Source organism: Schistocerca americana, chromosome X (assembly GCF_021461395.2).
Source record: "Schistocerca americana isolate TAMUIC-IGC-003095 chromosome X, iqSchAmer2.1, whole genome shotgun sequence".
NCBI lineage: Eukaryota > Metazoa > Arthropoda > Insecta > Orthoptera > Acrididae > Schistocerca > Schistocerca americana.
Genome location: NC_060130.1, coordinates 958,456,972 through 958,465,760, shown reverse-complemented (window position 1 = coordinate 958,465,760; position 8,789 = coordinate 958,456,972). Strand labels below are relative to the sequence as shown.

The window sequence follows — 8,789 nt, the reverse complement described above, 5'->3', positions numbered from 1 at the left end:
GGATCCAGCACGGCGTTCCGTATTACCCTCCTGACCCACCGATTCCATATTCTGCTAACAGTCATTGGATATCGACCAACGCGAGTAGCAATGTCGCGATACGATAAACCGCAATCGTGATAGGCTACAATCCGACCTTTATCAAAGTCGGAAACGTGATGGAACGCATTTCTCCTCCTTACACGAGGCATCACAACAGCATTTCACCAGACAACGCCGGTCAACTGCTGTTTGTGTATGAGAAACATTCCTCATGTCAGCAAGTTGTAGGTGTCGCCACCGGCGCCATCCTTGTGTGAATGCTCTGAAAAGCTAATCATTTGCATATCACAGCATCTTCTTCCTGTCGGTTAAATTTAGCGTCTGTAGCACGTCTTCTTCGTGGTGTAGCAATTTTTATGGCCAGTAGCGTATTTAGATAATCCACTGAGTTAGGAGGATCTTATTGCAGTAGTGTTGGTGAAACTGGCGATATCTGTGCAACAAAAGCTGATAGGCATACGTAAAAAGAAAACTAAGGACATATTACTAGCACTTGACCAATTAGATGCTTTATCAGGGGAGGAAAAATCCAGTAACGGCTGGAGAGGTGTAAATTGGAGGTCAAGGGAAAATGAGAACTGGAGAGAACGTAACAGGAATCACAATAACATGAGGGATAACGAGAGGCGTGATAACAGGCATAACAGACGTGGTTGATGAGGCTGAAACCGAGGTGGATCGAACGGCCATGGTAATAGACGGTACGAAGAACAGGAAGAGAAGTACGAGGGTAGCAGAACCGAAAGAGGTCCCGAAAGAGAAATTACTGAGCAGGAAAACTAGAGGGGAGTTCGTGTGGGGTCCGAGCACGAACTCAAATGAACAGTGGACCAATACAGATCAAAAGGGTAATAAAAGAGGATTGGTGCGATATTAAAGAAACTCTTTTAGAGGAAGATGAAATGGTGAGTAAGGAAGAGTATCGACCGATAATTGATGTGGATATTAATGGTATCGAAGCAGTAGCAGTCATTGATACAGGTAGTGAGTTGTGCGCCATAGCAGAGGGGCTTTATGAGCAAATAAGAGACCAGGAAGAGGTACCTATCTTAGCGTTACAAGGCGTTAGAATCGTGGGTGCAGTAGGAGGAAAAAGTAAGGTAATAAAAAACCAAGTGTTATTGGAAGTGAGATTTCAAGGAATTGTATTAGAAGTTAATGCTATAGTGGTACCTGACCTTTGCATACGGCTTATATTAGGGATGGATTTATTGGTAGACCATGCAGCTGTTGTAGAGTTAGAAAGGGGTAGTGTGATCCTGACGGTAAATGACACTACAAACGAGTTTAAGTTTGGCAGGGCCATTCAAGCTAAAGAGAAGGCGCAGGGAAAATTCTACATGAAAATAATGCGTGAGTGTTTCCAATGGGAAGCAGATTAGAAGGGGAGTGACTGTAGGAAAGAGAGACGAGACCCAGTTGAGGCAGAATGGTCAGTAGAAGATATCAAAGCTAAATTAAGTAATATCGATGATATGGACCAAGGTGCAAAAAAATAACTAGGAGAGTTGCTGGTAAAGTATCAGAGGGTATTTTCAAATAGATCTGGGTTAATGAAAGGAGAACCTTACGAGTTTAAAGTCAAACCGCATTAACCATTCAAACTGAGACCCCATGTGATACCTTTGGCAAGAAGGGAGGCAATAGAAAAAGAGTTACAAAGGATGCTAAAATTGCAAATTTTCGAAAGATCGACGAGTCACTATTGCAATCCGTTAGTATATGTGACAAATAAAGATGCTTCAGTGAGAGTAACCTTGGATGCTAGGATATTTAATAAGATAATAGAGCCTCAGAATGATAGGCCAGAATCTCTTGAAGAATTGTTGCGAAAGTTCGAAGGGGCCAGTAAATTATCTAGCCTCGATATGACTGCCGGGTACTGGCAAATAAAATTGGCTGACAAATGTAAACAGTACACAGCTTTTGTATATAGAGGCAGGTGTTATCATTTCAAAGTTCTCCCATTCGGATTGAATATATCAGTAGCAGCGTTCCTAAGAGAGTCGTATGACATACTGGGAGAAGAATTATAGTCTAGGATCACCGTTTATGTGGACGACATCCCGATTGCTGCCAGTGATTGGCAAGAGCACAATAGGATTGTGGAAGACGTGTTGAAAGGGTTTCAAAAGGGCAATGTTACTATGAATTTAACTAAGTCTGAATTCGGAAAGAGCGAAATGCAATTTTTAGGGCAAATTATATCAGCAGAGGGTATTAAGCCGAATCCTAAGAAATTGGAGTCTATCAAAGAATTCCCACAGCCAAGAAATAAGAAACAAATAAAGTCGTTTCTCGGTTAGTGTAATTTTTACCGACAATTCGTGGATAAACAGGTATTAAATGCAAAGTAACTGCATAATTTAACCCGAAAGAATGTACCTTGGGTGTGGACAGAGCAGTGTCAGAAAGAGTTCGATGACATAAAAGAAGCTCTATATAAAGGGGGAATACTCTACCACCCTAAACTGGCACTGAATTTTGTCTGTCAGCCGATAGTTCGGACTTTAGAATTGGTGCCCACCTATTCCAACTGATAGAGACGGAAGAGGGGGTAGAACATCGAACTATCGGATTCGCGAGTAGGTTGTTGACAAAATGCGAGCGTAACTATACCGTTACTGAAAAGGGAGGCACTGGCCGTAGTATGGACCTTCAACAATTTCAGATACTATTTAATGGGTAGAAAAGTAAAAGTATACACAGACCATAAGGCTTTATCTTTTATGAAAAGCTGCAGATTAACACATGGCAGACTCACTCGTTGGACTATAGCTCTTCAGGAATACCAATATGAGATACATTACAGACCTGGTAAAGAAAACGTAGTAGCGGACGCGCTGTCCAGATTGCCATTGGGGATGAACCCAGAGAATCAAGATGTGTCGGATTCTCGAGAAATCCATTTGTTATATATGAAAGGGGTGGAATATGAGGATAAGATAAAGGGTATCTGAGGAATATATCACAGGAACAAGAGAAGGATGAAAGGTTGCGTAAGGCAAAGGAGAAATGGGAAGAAAATCAAGAACCACAAGTGAGGCAATATTACCTAGTAGAAAAGGGAATACTATATCGCAGGACTAACCTGGTATGGGAAAACTGGAAGTTGTATTGGCCTGAACATAACATCAATGAGTTTCTCTAGTGTATTCACATGAGCTATGGACATTTCGGACCTAATAAGTGTTCTGAAAAATTGGCAGAAATATGTGTCTTCAGTAATATGGTGAAGAGGGCTAGAAAGGTACTGGAAAGCTGCGAGAAGTGTCAGAAAACGAAGACACCTACAACTAGTAGCAAGGGTCAGATGTATTGTATTATACCGGAAGAAACAGGAGAGATGGCATCGGCGGATGTATTCAGGGCACTACCGACCTCGTGAGGGGGGTTTAAATACGGTTTGGTGATAATGGATGTATTTTAGAAATTTTTGAGGCTGTATCCATTAACGAGATGTACAGGGAAAGTAATGGCAAATAAGTTAGAAAAGGATTACGTTCGCACCGTGGGTAAACCAAAACAAATGCTCAGTGATAATGGGTCTCAATTCGTATTCAGAGTATGGAAGAAGATGTTGGAGAAGCTAGACATCAAAGCCATATATATAACAAGATTTCACCCAGCTTTGAACCCAGTAGAGAGAGTGATGAAAGAGCTGGGACGGCTTTGTAGGGCTTACTGCCACGACCATCACACTGCTCTGGGAATGTATATTAAAGAGTTTGGGGAGATACTGAACGAACTGCCACATTCGACAACTGAGAGTGAGTTGCTAACAGGCGAAAAGCTTAGGAATATGATTGAGAATGTAGTTAAATTCCCAAAGAGATCAGACATGACTGCAGAAGAAAAACGGGAATTGGTGTTAAACAGGATGAAAGCAAAAGGGGCTTATCGGAAGGCTAGGCATGATAGGAATATTAAGGAATATGTAGTGGGAGACGTAGTACTGATTAAAACTCACAGGAAATCGTCCAAACTTGACGCTGAAATAAAGAAATTTTATGAGATTTCTTAAGGTCCTTATGTGGTAAGTAGGGTACCACACCCTAAAGTCGTGGAAGTGGCTCACCCTGAGTCGAAAGTAGTCAGAGGAATTTACAATGTAGTGGATGTAAAACGATATCGTGGTAGTTACGGGGAAGCCTCTTAAGCTGAGCATGAATAGTAGCTGCCAGACAGATATCTTTTTAGCGCAAAAAAAGTAATTAAAAACACTTTAATCCGACGCAGCAACTAACTTATCTGTGTATTAAATATAGAAAGACATGATACTATGGAAAGAATCCATAATAAACATAAGCGGAATGAGGAAATCATAATATTTACTTTAAGAGTAGATCAGTAGGTGAATGACCCAGTGTCGATGAATGAGAAGTGGGGTGTTACATCACGCGAGGCACCGGTTGGTATTAATGAGCTTTTCTCTGACCGACCCAGCTGATGGGTCGGTGCCCTAGCGTCTGAGAGTGTGTAATGCTATTGTAAATAGAATACTGACATTAACCTGTATATTTTTAAAAAAATTTTGTTCCATAATAATTTTGAAAAATTAAGAAAATACTATAACGAGAGTAGGCTTTGTTAAGTATAGTTTATCTATTTAAAATAACCTCTTTGACGTAGGTGGAATAAATGTATTAAAACATATTTTGTAAATAATTATGTAAGATTTCAAGTACAACTGTAATTAATTATGTCAATTTTGTACGTATATGCTGTCATGCAATTGTAGATGGTTCATACTTAGGGTTTTTGTAAGCAGAAGTGTAAATTGAAAAGGTGTAGGGATCATAGGTAGAACGGAACTCCGTTCTGTGGTGGAATGGAAAAGGTGGTGGGGCGCGCGAGTGAGATTTGGAGCGCAAGTGGCTAATATAGCCGGTAGCTGCCCTGCAAGTCGTGAACACGCATTACGTTGGTCAAGCACTAGATGCCCCGAATTTACCTGCAAGACTGGGTTTTGGCCTCGGACGTGTTCTACATGACTGGCGCAGTACGGCAATAAATTAATAGCTCAGAAATTTGTAATTTTATCGTCGCCACCAAGAGGAAGACAGAGCTATGTACATCAAGAGCCGTACCTGCGCAATGTTAATACGCAGCACTGCCTCACGCCACCTTCGACATCAGTAACAGGCAAAGTACTTTATTTAGAAGTGTATCACAGTATGAAACATCCATCTTCAATCAGTGGAATATAAGTGTTAAATGTACCTTTGTGTTTAACCGTGATTTTCCTATGTCATTTACCTCAGTACGGTCCTTACCTAAACGAATTTATTCCGAGTTTCCTGATGTTTACTGAAGCTCGAGTAATAGTAAATTACTGGCAGTTGTACTGTTTTGGTAGTAAATTCTGAAAATCTTTATTAAATACTAAAGTTTGCACGTTTCAGTTTAAGGGCCACCGCTTTGCGTGACCATGAGGATAGGTTTTCAATAGTATTTATGAAAGTAAAGTAACATAATTGTTTAACTGCAACAATCTTAACAGTAATTGTTCGTGTTGCTTCTCCATGTCAAAGAAAGCCAGACAAATATTGGTGTTAAGTAAAACGTTAACAAATAACAGTCCTAAAGAAATTAAATTTAGTCGTGTTAATTAATAGTTTTGGTCATATGAATGATACATATAAGTTTAATATTTTTTTGTGTCATTGTTGAAACATATGTGTGTCTTCTTTAAATAATTACTGAAGCATAGCGATAAATTCCATAAGTAACAGAAAGTGGGATTAATAGTACTTATTGCCAAGTGACCGTAGTAAATGGAAGTAGTTATTTATTCAGTGTCGAAAATTGACTTCATCTTTTTGTGTAGACACTGTGCCCGATTTTGGCTGGCGGCAGTTTTATTAAGCGAAACAGTTTATTGTTATAACAGGCTTTGTCTAATAAAAGGTTTCCAAAAGTAATTATTCTCACTGCTTTTCCCCCCAAACTGTATGATTCGGAGAAAAATAGTTCGATACTTTACCATTGGGTTGGACACGGTTAAAATCTCTCTCCGAGAGTCGATGGTTTGGAGTGTTAGTGCTGCGTGATTTTGTGGTGGTGTTCCTGCCGCTACTTACTGCATAGTTCTGACATTCCGAATAGCGGATCTTCCGTCTTTACAGTGATAGAACTTAAACGTTCTGGTACCGTATTCACGATAACGATAAAGTACCGTTGCATGTGACGTCATGAGGGTGTGCCTACGACTTTGTTTACAAACGAAGGCTTGCATACTGACACAGTGGTGTGTAGCAGGATGAACTGTAATGAAATGTGGTACATAAATCTTAGTATTATTATTGCTTTATAGCTTTGTTGTTTGATTCCCCAGGAACTGTTGTAAAATATTATTGTATTCTTCTGTACAAAGTAGTCTTTTTCTGTTTCATGTACCATTGTAATGTAACTGATGAATGATGAGGCATAATGTGGACGCCCTTGTAAGCTGACCTAGGGAACTGGGAAACCTATGCAAAGCAATATCAATTAAAAGGGAAGAACTGATAATGGCTGTTGCTTCCGGATCCCAGCGGAACCAGCGAACCGAAGAACCCTAACTTCAGGATTACAGTGAATAGTGGTTCGAAAGAAACTGTGGTCAGTGGCGTACGAAAAAAAGAAATAAATAAAATTGTCTTGAGCCATGGGTGTTCAGTGGTGTAGTGGACGGCCTGGTGCTGTAAAATAGGACATATAAATTTGCTGTGTCTCTAAGTGTGCTGAAGATATAGTTTATCATCAATGCATGTAGTGGTCTGTTTGAATGAAGGAAAGAACGCTCTTGGTAACTTTTTGAAAAACGGCGACAGAGCCAATACGAAAGTCGAGCGTCTTGTTTAGTGCTGAGGTGACGTATTCTTCGACAGGCGTTACGAATTATTGAAAAAGTCTCTACATAAAATGTATATCTAATGTTTTGTAAACTGAACTGTATAACAAATTGTCTTGTATCTTGGTTATTCATTTTGTATTGGTGTTATTTGGGAAATGTTTATAATCTTTCACTATTTCAATTATTCATTTATATATTGTGCTTAATCTGAAAGTATAAGTGTTCATAACGAGAGCATGGGAATTAATATTCTAATAATATGGTGACATAGAAGAGCAATGATACAGAACGATTAGCAATTTTGTAATGAAAATTTTAAAAAAAGATTTTGTTTACGTCCAGTTAAAAGGAGAAAAGAAATACTGAGTTAAAGGAAAAGTTAAAGATCTCAATAGAAAGCAAATGACCAAAATGTAAAGGTTACTCCTAGAATTTTGCAATACCACGATTTTGTTATTTCCAAAATTGCGATTTTGTCTCACGTAAAAGGCACATTTTTGGAAAGAAACAACGGGGGGAATATATAAGGTGCCTCTTAGGTGAGGAAGACATTTTTACCAGTTTTAATAAATTATTGTCTCTTATTGACGTATTCACGATAGTTACGAAGTGCTGTGTCCGGCCATGAGTCGGAGAGCATTTCCCACGCTGGCTGGCTAGGTGACGAAGCGATCATATGTCTAAGAGCTCTTCATGTCTTATTCGATGGTAGCCATGCTCTCGGTTACGAGTAGTTTGTGACATGAGTGTTTCATTATTGATCTATTGGAAATAAAAGTGATATTACGGCATTCTGAATGTTAATTTCGAGTAAATAGATAATCCAAAGTTGGTCGACTGCAATTTCAGATAATTAGCTTCAACCGACAGAGACATCCAATGCGCCAATGGAGAATCTGCACGGGACGACATTTACGAGAGCTGCACCGCGCACAGGTAGGAGGAAATCTGACGACACGACCCACCAAGGCGGATCAAGGAAGGTCCGGCTTACACTCGCAAATTCCGGGTGGAAATGCTGACCAGTTATACTGTACATCACATATACCACCCTCTACGGACTCGCGGCTAAGCTAAGTAATAACAGTATCAGTTTACAAGCGAGGGGATCTTGCAACCTTTCATATCTCGTATGAGCAAAGATACAGTAACTAACCTATGACATCATAAGATGTAGTGAGACAAGAACAACATATCCTAGCATAGCAACCGTGGAAAACTACTCCAGCTGAACTGACTTGTATTATGACTAAACTAAACTCCGGCCGAACAGGCCGTGGAGGTCCAACCGTACTGACCGGCCGCCGTGTCATCCTTAGCCCACAGGCGTCACTGGATGCGGATATGGTCAGCACACCGCTCTCCCGGCCGTATGTCAGCTTACGATATCGGAGCCGCTATTTCTCAATCATGTAGCTCCTCAACTGGCCTCACGACGGTTGATTGCACCCCGCTTGCCAACAGCGTTCGGCACGCCGGATGGTCACCCATCCAAGTGCTAGCCCAGCCCGACAGCGCTTAACTTCGATGATCTGACGGGAACCGGCATTACCACTGCGGCGAGGCCGTTGGCTTGTATTATGACTGGCTGCTCTAATAAAAGATCGTGACCATACCTTTAGTCTTGGGCGCAAAAACTCTTAAATTCTTATTTATGTTCATTAATTATGGCTAAATTAACGTTCATATTTTATTTATAATAATAGGGAAGAACCACCTGTCACTGCGCTTCCACTACGTGATGAAAACACATTTTTTCTCAACATCCAGAAAGCGTCTGAGAAACTATAAACAGTCAATTCACATAATGTCATCAGCTTCACGTCGAATGACCGATTAGCGAAGACGTGAGCGCCAGGACCGTTCAGTTGCTTGTGAAGAGGCCGAACAGTTAGGATGGAAAGATTTC

General features: G+C 40.4%; 1 pseudogene; it reads right to left on the bottom strand.

Annotated features, from left to right (window-relative positions):
* Positions 1 to 8,335: 8,335 nt before the first annotated feature.
* Positions 8,336 to 8,453, bottom strand: LOC124557578 (annotated as a pseudogene).
* Between the last annotated feature and the right edge of the window lie 336 nt (positions 8,454 to 8,789).